Here is a 15,552-nt window from a genome sequence, read left to right as displayed (position 1 = left end):
CCACCCACACCTGTAATAGGCCCATAACCTCTGGCTGAGTTATTAAAATCCACAAATCGTGATTTCATGACAATCCATCATTTCCTCTAGTTTCAAGCCAGCAAGTGACCAGTGCCCCACACTGCTGAGGAAGGCAAAAAAAAAAAAAAAAGAATCAGATTGGCAGAGACCTTGGGAATATTCCTTCCCAACCCCAAATATGGCAGTCATTTAGACCTTGAGCATGTGGGCAAATAGGTGGGCCATATGCCAGTATAGGGCATCTCATCATACTATCCCCTCCATAAACTTATCAAGTTCAGTCTTAAAACAAGTTACGTTTTTTGCACCCTCTACTCCCCTTGGAAAGCTGTTTCAGAACTTGAGTGCTCTGACGGTTAGAAAAATTTGCCTAATTTCAAGTCTAAATGTATTGATGGCCAGTTTATTATCCCTTTGTTTTTGTGCCAACATTAAATAACTCTTCTCCTTCCATGGTGTTTATCCCTCTGTTGTATTTGGAGATCAATCATATCTTCCCTCATCCTTCATTTTGATATGTTAGGCAAGCCAAGCTCCTTAAGTCTCCTCTTGTAAGGTAATTTCTCCATTCCTCTTACCCTTGTAGCCCTTCTCTGCACCTGTTCCTGTCTGAATCAATCAATCTTAAACAAGGGAAACCAGAATTGCACACACTATTCCAAATGAGATCTCACCAGTGCCTTGTATAATGGTAATAACACTTTCCTAGTAGAGATAGTGAATAGCTCACCCGATGCACCCATGGATTGCAATAGCCTTTTTCACAGCTACATCATACTGGCAGCTCAGAGTCATCCTGCTATTGACCAATACAGCCAGGTCGTTCTCCTCCTATCACTTCCAACTGATACCTCCCCAGCTTATAGCAAAAATTTTTGTTTGTCCCTTTGTGCATTACCTGCACTGTTAAATTTCATCCCCATCCAGTTTTCAAGGCTGTCCAATCTTCTTCTATGGTATTCTGGTCCTGTTCTGTATTGGCAATATCTCCCAACATAAAAAGAAAAGGAGTACTTGTGGCACCTTAGAGACTAACCAATTTATTTGAGCATAAGCTTTTGTGAGCTACAGCTCACTTCATCGGATGCATACTGTGGAAAGTGTAGAAGATCTCTTTATACACACAAAGCATTAAAAAATACCTCCCCCCGCCCCACTTTCCTGCTGGTAATAGCTTATCTAAAGCGATCACTCTCCTTACAATGTGTATGATAATCAAGTTGGGCCATTTCCAGCACAAATCCAGGTTTTCTCCCCCCCACCCCACTATCCTGTTGGTAATAGCTTATCTAAAGTGATCATAGAATCATGGAATATCAGGGTTGTAAGGGACCTCAGGAGGTCATCTAGTCCAACCCCCTGCTCAAAGCAGGACCAATCCCCAATTAAATCATCCCAGCCAGGGCTTTGTCAAGCCTGACCTTAAAAACTTCTAAGGAAGGAGATTCTACCACCTCCCTAGGTAACGCATTCCAGTGTTTCACCACCCTCCTAGTGAAAAAGTTTTTCCTAATATCCAACCTAAACCTCCCCCACTGCAACTTGAGACCATTACTCCTTGTTCTGTCACCAGCTACCACTGAGAATAGTCTAGAACCATCCTCTTTGGAACCACCTCTCAGGTAGTTGAAAGCAGCTATCAAATCCCCCCTCATTCTTCTCTTCTGCAGACTAAACAATCCCAGCTCCCTCAGCCTCTCCTGATAAGTCATGTGTTCCAGGCCCCAATCATTTTTGTTGCCCTTCGCTGGACTCTCTCCAATTTATCCACATCCTTCTTGTAGTGCGGGGCCCAACACTGGACACAGTACTCCAGATGAGGCCTCACCAATGTCGAATAGAGGGGAATGATCAGGTCCCTCGATCTGCTGGCTATACCCCTACTTATACCTCCCAAAATGCCATTGGCCTTCTTGGCAACAAGGGCACACTGTTGATTCATATCCAGCTTCTCGTCCACTGTCACCCCTAGGTCCTTTTCCGCAGAACTGCTGCCTAGCCATTCGGTCCCGAGTCTGTAGCCTAGCATTGGGTTCTTCCGTCCTAAGTGCAGAACCCTGCACTTATCCTTGTTGAACCTCATCAGATTTCTTTTGGCCCAATCCTCCAATTTGTCTAGGTCCCTCTGTATCCTATCCCTGCCCTCCAGCATATCTACCACTCCTCCTAGTTTAGTATCATCCGCAAATCACTCTCCTTACAATGTGTATGATAATCAAGGTGGGCCATTTCCAGCACAAATCCAGGGTTTAACAAGAACGTCTCAAAATCTTGGGAGACAGGCCAGTCCTTGCCTACAGACAGCCCCCCAACCTGAAGCAAATACCAGCAACCACATACCACACAACAGAACCACTAACCCAGGAACCTATCCTTGCAACAAAGCCCGTTGCCAACTGTGCCCACATATCTATTCAGGGGACACCATCACAGGGCCTAACAACATCAGCCACACTATCAGAGGCTCATTCACCTGCACATCCACCAATGTGATATATGCCATCATGTGCCAGCAATGCCCCTCTGCCATGTACATTGGTCAAACTGGACAGTCTCTACGTAAAAGAATAAATGGACACAAATCAGATGTCAAGAATTATAACTTTCATAAACCAGTCGGAGATCACTTCAATCTCTCTGGTCACGCGATTACAGACATGAAAGTTGTTATATTACAACAAAAAAACTTCAAAACCAGACTCCAGCGAGAGACTGTTGAATTGGAATTCATTTGCAAAGTGGATACAATTAACTTAGGCTTGAATAGAGACTGGGAGTGGCTAAGTCATTATGCAAGGTAACCTATTTCCCCTTGTTTTTTCCTACCCCCCCCCCCGATGTTCTTGTTAAACCCTGGATTTGTGCTGGAAATGGCTCACCTTGATTATCATACACATTGTAAGGAGAGTGATCACTGTAGATAAGCTATTACCAGCGGGAGAGTTGGGGGTGTGTGTATTTTTTCATGCTTTGTGTGTATATGAAAAGATCTTCTACACTTTCCACAGTATGCATCCGATGAAGTGAGCTGTAGCTCACGAAAGCTTATGCTCAAATAAATTGGTTAGTCTCTAAGGTGCCACAAGTACTCCTTTTTGAGAATACAGACTAACACGGCTGTTACTCTGAAATCTCCCAACATAGTCATTTGCACATTTTATTAGCACACTTCCACTTTTTGTGGGAAGGCCATTAAAGACACTGATCAGATTGGTCCCAAGATTGATCCTCGAGGAACTCTACAAGTAACCTCCTTCCAGCCTGACAGTTCACCTTTCAGCATGACCCATTGTAGCCCCCAACCAGTTCTTTACCCAACTTTCAAGTCTCATATTAATCATCATTTTCTCCAATTCAATAATTTCCCCATCCAGAACTGTATCAAATGCTTTACTGAAATCCAGGTTGTCAAGGTTCCTCCCCCACTCTGAACTCTAGGGTAGAGATGTGGGGACCTGCATGAAAAACCTCCTAAGCTTATCTTTACCAGCTTAGGTCAAAACTTCCCCAAGGTACAAAATATTCCACCCGTTGTCCTTGGACTGGCCGCTACCACCACCAAACTAATACTGGTTACTGGGGAAGAGCTGTTTGGACGCGTCCTTCCCCCCAAAATACTTCCCAAAACCTTGCACCCCACTTCCTGGACAAGGTTTGGTAAAAAGCCTCACCAATTTGCCTAGGTGACTACAGACCCAGACCCTTGGATCTTAAGAACAATGAACAATCCTCCCAACACTTGCACCCCCCCTTTCCTGGGAAATGTTGGATAAAAGGCCTCACCAATTTGCATAGGTGACCACAGACCCAAACCCTTGGATCTGAGAACAATGAAAAAGCATTCAGTTTCTTACAATAAGACTTTTAATAAAAATAGAAGTAAATAGAAATAAAGAAATCCCCCCCTGTAAAATCAGGATGGTAGATATCTTACAGGGTAATTAGATTAAAAAACATAGAGAACCCCTCTAGGCAAAACCTTAAGTTACAACAAAGATACACAGACAGAAATAGTTATTTTATTCAGCACAATTCTTTTCTCAGCCATTTAAAGAAATCATAATCTAACACATACCTAGCTAGATTACTTACTAAAAGTTCTAAGACTCCATTCCTGGTCTATCCCCGACAAAGAAAACTACAGACTATAGACAGACCCACAGACCCTTTGTTTCTCTCCCTCCTCCCAGCTTTTGAAAGTATCTTGTCTCCTCATTGGTCATTTTGGTCAGGTGCCAGCGAGGTTACCTTTAGCTTCTTAACCCTTTACAGGTGAGAGGAGCTTTCCCCTAGCCAGGAGGGATTTCAAAGGGGTTTACCCTTCCCTTTATATTTATGACACAGGTAGATTAGATCTACTGGTATTTCCTTTGTCTAGGAAGTCAGTTATCTTCTCAAAAGATAGATATTCTCTATCAAGAAAAAATAAAAATTGAATTCTGCCAAGCCAAAATTATAAAATACTGTTTTTCTTCATTTGGTATGATATCATGTTTGGATAGCATGCAGCCTAAGCCTTTACGGAACTGTTACAATAAAATTGTGTACACCGTTAGGTGATTCTGAATCATGTGCCTGTATAATTCAGATATTACCTTTCATTAACATCTAATTGTGCAGACCCACAGCACACGTGAAATGGGGCAAGCCCCGGATTAAAACGTCTGAAGGGCTGGATGCGGTCCCTGTGCCGTAGTTTGCCCACCCCTCTTCTAGGAAGATATATATACAATGCTCACCTTGCTTACTTTTCCCGTGAAGACAGAGTGCTGACATAATCAGTTTTAAGAGTGATTTTTCAAATTTGTGTTTTTGAAAAATACAGGAACAAAATATGCATTGTATTAATTTTAACATTTTGCTCAATGATATTACCAGTATCAGGACAAAAGTTTACAAAATACTGTTTTCTTTTCACATTTTGACACAGAGAAAGGCCAGCACTTGACCAAAAGGTAAAGGTATACTAGTTACAAATGTAATTCAAAAACACATGTATCATTAAAGTTACATCACAAGTGATTTCATGCATCCAAGTGATACCACATTTCTAACAATAAACATGGTCACAATTTGTGAAAGACCAAAAGGTTAATAACTATAATAAAGTTGTCTATAACATTTTACTTGGGAAAGAAAATACAAATACACTATACTAAAGTTTAGCCTTTGGCCACAATGCAGATCCAAATTCATATATAGAGGGTTTTTTTTTTGTTTTGATTTTAAAAAAGGGTGACATGGTTTAACAAGCTAAGCTACTGGAGACCTGGGGTTCTATTCCCATCTTTGCCACTTACCTTGTGTATGACCTTGAGCAAGTAGTCACTTTATTTCTCTAGGCCTCTGCTTCCCCTCCCACCATATGTCTTATTTATTTAGATCAGGGGTTCTCAAACTTCTTTGCACTGTGACCCCCTTCTGACAACAAAAATTGCTACATGACCCCAGGAGGGGGGACCGAAGCCTGAGCCCATTTGAGCCCTGCCACCCCAGGCAGGGACACCAGGGCCAAAGCCAGAGGCCCGCCGCTCTTGGCGAGGATGAGGGGCAGGAAAAGGGGGGGAAAGTTGAATTCCAAGGGCTTCAGCCCCAAGCAGGAGGCCTGTAACCTGAGCCCCCACACACACTCAGGGCTGAAGCCTTTGGCCCCAGGCAATGGGGCTTGGGCTTCGGCCCTGGGCCCAGCAAGACTAATGCCACCCCTTGGCAACCCCGTTAAAATGGGGTCAGGACCCACTTTGGGGTCCTGACCCCGTTTGAGAACCACTGATTTAGATTATAAGAGCTCTTCAAGACTAGGACTGTCTCTTAGTATAGGCAGAGCTGATAGCACTGCCGATTAAGACTGCCTGACAGTTCACATGGTAAGAACGTGTTTTCAGTCACTTATAACTTTACCAAATTAACCGTTTGGGTTGAAGTTTTCCATTCTGGATGTCTGCCTCAGGCTGAATTTCTTTGAAAGTTTCAGACAAAACCATTCAGCTATGTCCAATAATGATTTAACAGTTTACCATATTAAAAAGATTGTGAGCTTTTCTTTGAGAAACTGTAGCCACTTCCCTCTCTAATGCCTTGGTGCAAAAACACTTAAAATTTGGCAAGGGCAGCATATGTGTCAGGATGTGCCTTTTACCATCCTCTGGAGGAACTACCCATATTTGGCCAATTTAAGTCTTTGAACAAACAAAATTAATACATGCTGTGAAGAGACTTGTTGGAGCTTCACAACTTGGGTTGGTTATTTCTCCCCCCAGCAAATAGTTTATTTTCCACCAAAAAGCAGTATCAGTTGACCTAAAACAGTTCATGGATTTTCAGATTTGCCAAATTGCTTTAATCAAACAAACAAAATCAAAACAGGTGAATTCAGAAGAAAAGTTTCATTGCCGGTACTGACTCAATTTTTTGTTTTAATTTTGGGCATTTTGACAAGAGCAAAGGAAGACTAGATTCATAAAATGCTGGGTGGAGAGGAGGGGAGAAGGAGAACCTCCCTTATCAGATTTAGGCCAATGATTAGTCTATGATCCATTTTGTTTCAACTCAACTTATAAAAAGTATTAGTTTGGGGTCAAACCAAAAATTAATTTCAACTGCCAGTGGACCAAAAAAACAAACAAAAACCCATTATTCACCCAACTGTGTCATTGACTAAACTTTCTGAAGATTACGATCCGCAATGAACATGCTTCAGCCCAGGGACACAGGTTCCAAAAAGGTCAAATGGCATGGAGCACCGGAGCCAAAAGCAGGAAAACTGTCTCCCCCTGTACTCTCAGTCTTCCCACTGGTTGGCCACAGCAGCATGGAATAGAAAGCCTTCTGAATTTAATGCAGAGGGACCAAACCGGGGAGGACAGAAGAAGAGGAGTGGCGGTGAACAAGCTGCAGGGAGGGGAGAAAGATGAGGACCCAGGATGACAATTAGAACTAGCTGTGCAAAAACTGGGACAAGGAACAGAGGTGTAAAGAGATGGGAAGAGGAGCCAGTGGAGGGTGACTGACTGTGAGGATGGAGAGAAAGATCAGACAAGGAGCTAGGAAGGGAAGACTGAGACTCTGATGGGAAGCCCAAGGGTGGAGATTAGGACCAGACTACAACAAGAACAGGTTGAAGGGGATGGGGCAGAAGGATCTGTGACCACAAGAGAACACTCCCCTCCAGAGCTTAGAATGGAACCTAAGATTCTAGAGCAAGGGATGGACAAACTGCAGCTCTTTAATTGTGTGTTTAAAAATAAAATAATAATAATAAAGTACAGCTTGCAGAGCCCCCCCACCCTCCAGTCTCTGCCCACCAAAGCTTCACCCCCATCAAAATGTAAAGCTTTGCCCCCCTCAACAGCTTAAGTAGTGCCCCCCAGGCACACACTCCTACCCTCAATGACCCCTCCCTGCAGCTCCCAGCTGTTTGCTGCTGCCTCTCCCCATGGCCACAGCTCCCAGCTTGCCAGCTCCAGCAGCTGCCACGCGGGGGAGGCAGCAGGACTGAAGTAGGGCCAGCAAATCCTGCAAAAATCGGAGGGGAAGGGGGGAGAGAAAGACATGACCCCATATGTCAAAGCTGGCTTCTGCCCAGTGGGGTGGGGGGAGAGGGGTCTCAGGGCTTCAGCCCCTCAGGTCATGCCTGCTGGGGCTTGGCACTTCAGCAGGAGCAGGGCTGAAGCCCTAAACCCAGGCAGGCACCTCCTGCAGGGCTGAAACCCTGAGACCTTCTCCCTCCCTGCAGGGCTGAAGCCCAGGGCTCCAGCAGGCATGCCTCAGCTCTTGTCATCTGCAGCTCTGAGGGTCAGTAAGTTTTGGCCATCCCTGTTCTACAGTCTCACCGTGCCTCTATCATCAACAAATACCTGTGAAACTCACTAGTAGTGTTTCATCCTGCTTTAGTGCTGGTCCACAGAGGATAACAACTACTACTGCTATCAGTTTCTCCATTACCTCAAGTATCAAAGGTCTATGCAGTGGACCCTGCTAATTAACCATGTGGGTGTCAAGAGGACGCCATATAAATGGGATGTCTGGTATTTCAGTTGGCTTTTTTTTTTTTTTTTTTTTTTTTTTTTTTAAGTTGAGAAATTTACACACAACACTTCATTAAAAAAACATTAAAGGTTGCAAAGTTGAGCTCTCAAAAATTAGGAAGTAGCAGAATTAAAGACGCAAGTGCAACCTTAATTTGGTCCCCTTGTGCATATGCATCATAATGCAGGCTTTAATTACATGATCACATGTTATTTTTTCTTCACAGGACCCCTGCTCCATTCAGTGCACGGAATGGACCGTGCTCACTGAATGAAGCAACTATTCAATAACAGAGTTTTATCCTTGTAACAGGGTCTGCTAATCGCTGCTTGGCAGCGCCTCCTTTTAGTGCATCTGGGGGATTAGCTTGCTGCTATCTGCACTCTGACCTGCGGTTGTGCAGACTATTACCTGAGTCAACCACTCTGCAGTCCCTCCCCTCTTTTGCTAATCCAAAGATGCAGCACCTCACCTTTGGGGCTTAGCCCCTTTGGCCAAGTCATAATCATCCTCCATTTCTAGGGTCCCATCAGATTTTCTCTCCAGAAAAGTCTCAGGTAATCTCTGTATCTATTACACTGGCTACTCCACTCCTCTAGTGGGCTGGAGGGGAACCCAGGTCTGCCTTCTATTCTAGGTTCCAGTTCAGGGACCCTCAAACCAGCTGTTCAGGTCTATATGCTCTCAGACTTTACTACTCTTTCCCTGGGCTACTTCCTATACTCCTGTTACAGGTATCTATTCTCCCAGAATGTAACTGCAGACTTCCTCACTACAATGCTTTTCCTAGCCTCAACTCCTAGGCTTTATAGAAGCCCTGCCTGTTCCTCCCCTGGTGTACTTCATTCTCAATTATCATCATTGCTCCTTAGATCCCCAGCAGGTGCAGCCTATGGCTAATTGGCCTCTTTTGCCACCTTAATCCCTTCAGTACTGGTGTGGGGTGAACACCCCACCACAATCCTCATAGTTCAATGCATGACCCTATCCTTTATTTACTGCACATTGTTCAAACCCTGCTCTGAAGACAGAATTATTCATTTCCTCACAGGCTTTTCTCATCACTATAGTGTCTGAGTGATTCACAAATAATTTGTTTTCACAATACCCCAGTGAAATACCTTATTATTCCCATTTTATAGATGGAGAACTGAGGCAAAGAGAGATTAAAGTCAAAGTTATCCACTAATTTTGGTTGCCCAGTTTGAGATGTCTAGATTTCTCAGAATACTGTAATAGCCACTCATAAAAATCAAAGGATTTATTGGGACACTGTAAGTAACAACTCCAGTACACATAGCCAGGATTCAAAATTTCCTCCCAACCCTCCCACTTCCCCCATCAGATACAACAACATAATATAAAACAAAAAGAGCAATTTAGCACTAAGGTAAAGATATAGCACTATGTATTGGTGAAGGTGCTGTCTATGTTGGTCATTGCAGTCCTTCACATTATATAGTGCTGTATATATTTAAATCACAGCTCCTATTAGTCTCACTTTGCAGTGGTGAGTGGTCAGCATTTCTGCAAATTAGACTGATCCCAGGGTCTGAAGTCAAGTACCCAAAAAGTTAAGAACACAATTAATGACCCATATGTGAAAAGTTTGATTTAAATGACTTGCCTGATATCACAAAGGAACTCTGGGACAGAGGAAGGGGTTGATTCAAGTTCAAGGTAGCATTCAACTGCCTTAACCAGGATTGTCCTTCTTCTGCCTGCAGTCCTTTGTCTGATTCACTGCACACCTTCCAACTCCTGCAACAAATAGAGGCTTTGTTCGTAGAATCCCTGCCTCATCACTACACAGCCCTGGTTCATTTCCAGAATAGGGCCATCCTGAATGAGGCAGGGTTCCCGTGAGAAAAAAATAGTATGTGATCATGTAATTAAAGTCTGAACATATAGGCACAAAGGGGCCAAATTCAGGTTGCACAGGCAAAGCGTGAGGGTACTAGGGTGTCTCAAAGAAACTTCAGCAGTTTTTTTAACATGGTAAAACAATGTTTTTTTCCCTAATCTCATTTCAGAAAAGGCTGAAACTTTCCAAAATACACAGTCCGAGGCCGACACCCGGCATGGAAAAGTTCTGCCAACCTTAAACTGTTCTAGGTAAGTTATAAGGAACTGAAAATTGAAAAAATAATGGGAAGTGTTGGGCAACCATAATAGGCAGCACTGTCGGCTCCATATATGACAACAGCATGCTGCTGTATTGCTAAACTGAAGAGATCAAAAATCCTCCCCTAAAACCTTGAGATTTAAAAAACAAATGCATACACTTTTTCTAAAGACTGTCTTGACTTTTAAACTCCCTTCGCTCCTCTGCTAATAATTTCAGGTTGAAGAGCAGGGCCATAACTAGGGTGGGATAAGAGGGGCAGCTGCCCCGGGCACAGAGCCGACAGGGGTACAAAAATGGAGCTGCACAGGATCAGGCCCAGCAGCATTAGCCCCCCCCCTGCAGGATCAGGCCCAGAAGCGTCAGCCAAAGCCCAAAGCGCTTAGAACCACCTCCCCACACACACACACCTCACTGGATCATGGGTCCAGTGACTCTGGCTGGAGCAGGCTTTCCCCGGTGCAAGGACGGCAGGGGAAGGTGGGCAGGACTCTGAGTGCTGGCTGATAGGAAGGGCAGAAGGCGGAAGGGCTGCACAGCTGCTTCCCAGGGACCTAGGTGCAGCCACTGGAGATAGGAGATGGGCTGGAGGGCAGGGGGTACCATGAGGGGAGAGTGTGCAGGGGGCTAGGGACATGAGGCACAGCCTGGGTTATGGGAGAAGGGGATACATGAGTGCAACACAAATGATTAGGGGCATGGAGCATCTGCCATATGAGGACAGATTAATAAAACTGGGACTTTTCAGCTTTGAAAAGAGATGACTAGGAGGGGGATATGATAGAGGTCTACACAGTCATGATTGGTGTGGAGAAAGTAAATAAGGAAGTGTTATTTAATCCTTCTCATAACACAAGAAGTCACCCAATGAAATTAATAGGCAGCAGGTTTAAAACAAACAAATGGAAGTATTTTTTAACACAATGCACAGTTAACCTGTGGAACTCCTGTCAGAGGATGTTGTGAAGGCCAAGACTATAAACAGGGTTCAAAAAAGAACTAGATAAATTCATGGAGGATAGGTCCATCAATGGCTATTAGCTAGGATGGGCAGGGATGGTGCCTCTGTTTGCCAGAAGCTGGGAATGGGCAAGAAGGAATGGATCACTTGATGATTACCTGTTCTGTTCATTGCCTCTGGGGCAATTGGCATCAGCCATTGTCGGAAGACAGGATATTGGGCTAGATGGATCATTGGTCTGACCCAGTATGGCCCTTCTTATGTGTGTCAGCATACGCACTAGGAGAATAAGGGGTGCACAAGTGGGGCTATGTGATGGAGCAAATTACAGTGGCCAGTTTTTATTTGACCCTGTTCTATTCTGTAACAACCTTTTCATTGCACTGAATGGGTCACACTGGGATGGCGAAGGAGTAACTCAGGGAGGTACTGCTGTGTTTTACAGTTCCAGAGTCCATTGGAACCACCATATGTCATTGTGCTGCACACAATAGCCTTGGAGAGCTTCACAGCTGCAGCTAGAGCAGAAGCCCAAGGGGAGGAAGGGGCGGTTCAGCTCTGCATGCATAGAGTGTGGGGAGAGTGACCCGGCTGCAATGGCAGGTCCCTGAGCAATGAGCAGGGCGTGAGTAGGCTTCTGTGAGGCAGGTACTCCCGGGAGCATCTCAGGGAGCATCTGATGGCAGCCAGGTTCCATGGGCAGAGGGAAGCTCCAGAGGATGTCACTGGCCGATGCGGGGCTTCTTTGGGGCAGAGGCAAGAGTCTGTCAGGGGCACAGCTCAGAGCTGTGCTGCCTGCCATACCTGGGAAGCAGCCAGCTGTGCAGAGGCAGCCCAGTTCAGGGGAGGAAGGGCTTCCGGGCAGTCAGCCAGTGCCCTGGCTCCCACAGTGCAGACAGAGAGTCAGGGGCCTGAGCGGGCCATGCAGCTCCCACCAGCTTCTGATCTGCCAGCTCCTGGCAGGAGATGGCAGTTTTCAAAGTGGGGGTTGAGTCCCTCTACAGAGGCGTGCCCCACAGTTTGAAACCTCTGTGCTAAAGTGAAGGCAGAAATCTGGGGGGCACGAGACCCCCATGTGTTTCCCCCCATATCACCTCTAGGGGGTGCTTGCTCACCCTGTTTGCTAAAATGTTTAGTTATGGCTCTGCTGAAGAGTCAAACTTTAACACACACAAAAATGCAGGCCTCTCCCTGGCTACTCAGATAGAGATTCCACTTACCCCTCTCCTCATTCCTAGGAGAATTGCCATCCATTTCCTACATTACCACCTTGACTTCTCCCCTCCTAGTTTATTTCCTTTGATACAGTAGAATCTCAGAGTTATGAACAGCTTCCATTTCCAAAGTGTTCATAACTCTTAGGTTCTACTGTAAAAGAAGGCTGGATGGGAAGTAGTTTGAGAACCATTGACCTAATTAATGTACCATGGTTCACACTCGCACATAGAACCTACATTACTTTTTAGGGTAGATGAGTTACAGATATACATATTAAAGAACTTTCAATTTATATCATTCATAAAAACAATAATATCACAGTAAAAACAATATGGGATTGGTTTAGCTGTTTGCAAGAACCAATATTTCCCTCACTCCTCCCTACCCCTGCCTAAAACTTCTCCGCCCCAGACTGGGCAGCACTCCCCTTGCCATAACTCCTCCCCTTGCTCCCCTCTACTGTTCACACTGCTGTCCTGTTCCTGGCTCCAGGCCTCCCTCTCCACTCCCCCCACCAGTCTCTGCCTGCTTTTTAACTCAGGTGGATCTTCTGTTGTCATTAGTCCATTCAGACATGGCTCTGAAGTGCTGGTATTGCTTCAAATTACATCTTGAAGAATTTGGTTAGAACCAGACAAGTCCATGTTCAAGATAGCAGGGTTTCAGACTACACCTCCCATCAACTCCCACCAAGAATCTACCTCAAGCTGTTCAGTGGTGTTCTGTGTTCATTGAGCTCTGTTAAAAAGTCCAAATAGAAAAATCTTGAGCCTTTTGTGTCTCAGTTCACTCATTATTAGGAGTTAAGGTTTGACTTGCAACAGTTTAAATATTAAAGCCCTGGACTTGTCATTTTCCCTCCTTTTCCCCCCACTGATATTGGTTCTCTCTATATCAAGGTCTCTCTCTATATCAGGAAGCATTTTCAGTATTTTTACCCTCTGAGCCCTCTGTAATGCCCAGAGCAAAAGGTTCTCTTTTTGACCTGTTTTCCAGATGCAATTTCTCCTCAAACCTGCTAATTCTCAGATTGAGAAAAAAATCCCTCTTTATCTCCTTTGTTTCAACAGTTTCTGTCTTTAGCTCATTTTTTAAAGATAGGTGACATTTGGGATGACACCTGAAACATCATTCTAATGATGTCCACTTTTGCTGTCAGGAAGCCCCTATGTCCTGTGTTAGGGTTACTGCTGTGCTGCCCTGTCACATAGAGGTCTGTCTGAGCCAGTAAAGCTTCCACCTCTCATTTCCCTTTTGTCTGTCATTTGAATCCATCCTTGGCATCCAAAAATATGTTTGTTTTTTATACATATGTAATTACTGTCTATTTGTATCTGATGCCCAGCACCACTCAGGATTTCCCCTTACACCTTCTCCTCCGCACCCTAGGGGAGCTGCAATAGAGTTCTGCACAGTGCAGGTTGGATGTTCTCCTTTACACAGACTCCTGAAATCCTGCCTCCTTAGCGTGCAAGGGAACTGCATCATTTGTTTTCCCATGGGACCTGTCTGGATGCACAAAGGTGGCTAAAATGTGGATTGTATTGTTAAAAAACTTCTACGTGGACAACTCAAGTGTGTTATATCTGAACAGTGGAGAGCGTCACAGTGGTTACAAGAGCCACACTTATACTTGTAGTACAGGCATATCCATAACATCAGCAACTGCCTCCTGCCATCATGCCACAGAGCACAAGAAATGCAGATTAGTTGACAGTGGTTAAATTACCAGCAGCTCCCAAGCACTTTTGTCAATTCTAGTGCTCCCATTATTAGTACCACCAGAGGAGCTGGAAAAGGCAGCTAATTAAGACTCAGGCTTGCAGCTGAATCATTTTCATTGCCAGTTCAGCAGCACCTGTTGAATGGGTAATCAGCAGTTTGTTACCCATTTCTCAGGTAATTTTCCTAGCATAGACAAGATTTTGATGACTGGAAGTCAAAGAGAAAGAGCAACTGAGAAAGGAAGGAATTTTTAATCTGTTTAAACTTCACTTTTGTTTTTAAATTCATTTGGTTGATTAGAGAGCATTTTAGAACATTAATATCTTTGTTAAAAGTTTCTACCCTGCCACACTCTTTCAGTTAAGAGGGGAAAACTCACAATACACATCTCAGATATTTAGGAGATCCTCCAGCAAAACCAGGAAAGACCAGACTCAACTTTACTGGTATTTCTAAAGTAAAAAAGAAAACAACCCAGCTTTCAGGCCTTCTTTATGCATCATGAAGAAACAAAAAAAGGGCAAATGCCCAATTTACAAAAACCAAAAAACAAACAAACAAAAATCCTCTTGTTGGTGACCCAAGGGCTAAGTTTTTAAAACTGTGCATGGTATGAAGAAACCAGGAATTTTGGTGTGCAAAACTCCATGGATGAAAACATTTGTTTTCAGTTGCTCACAGCAACTTCTGAAAATAATCTTTTTTTTTTGCCTGTTTAAGTTCTTAAGTATGTGTTTTACAGCCTAGCGTGTATTCAGTAAAGTGATCATTTTTTAAGTATGTAAGTCTGTTGACTATGGTTAGGAATACAATTTCTGTTCTATTTTGAAAATACTCCAACCTACTTAAACAGATGGCTATGATCCCAGATCAGTCTATTTATTTTGGTGCTCTCATCTGGGTATGCACTAGCTTTTGTACTCCTGCTGAATATATAATGTGTAATTCCTCACTTGATGCATACAACTGCCCATTTTGTGCATGTAAGTCAGGAGCATATTTTTAAGAATGCAATCTGAGTACAAACCCTCTCTCATCCCTCCCACATACATGCACAACTGGGTGTAAATTCTGTTAGGCATAATATACCCACCCCACAGTGCCCACCCACTTATTTTTATCCTTAGTCCCTAAGTGACATATTGATAGGAGTATTACACAAAAAACACTCAGTTTGCACCATTACAACATAGCACTGCAGTTTCTGAGGGGGTATAAGATACCCCTAAAGTCTTTATCCTAAATCTGATCCTGCACACTCTGCTTTTTCTGGTTTTACTAGCAGTTTTTGGAGTGAAAAAAAATCAGTTATAAGCTAGCTAAGGCTGAGTCCTAGGTAGTGTGAACTTTTCCTCTTCATCATCAGGGGCATGTGTGTACTTTTATCTCCACAGTCAGCATCTCACTTTTTCTACAGACATGGACTAGTTATGTGAAACTGCTCACCAGTTGGAGTAAGGGACTCTCAGTTTGA

This window comes from Lepidochelys olivacea (assembly GCF_965140295.1).
Source record: "Lepidochelys olivacea isolate rLepOli2 genome assembly, chromosome: 2".
Taxonomy (NCBI): domain Eukaryota; kingdom Metazoa; phylum Chordata; order Testudines; family Cheloniidae; genus Lepidochelys; species Lepidochelys olivacea.
The sequence above is the reverse complement of the archived record's forward strand: the minus strand, read 5'-3'. Positions refer to the sequence as shown.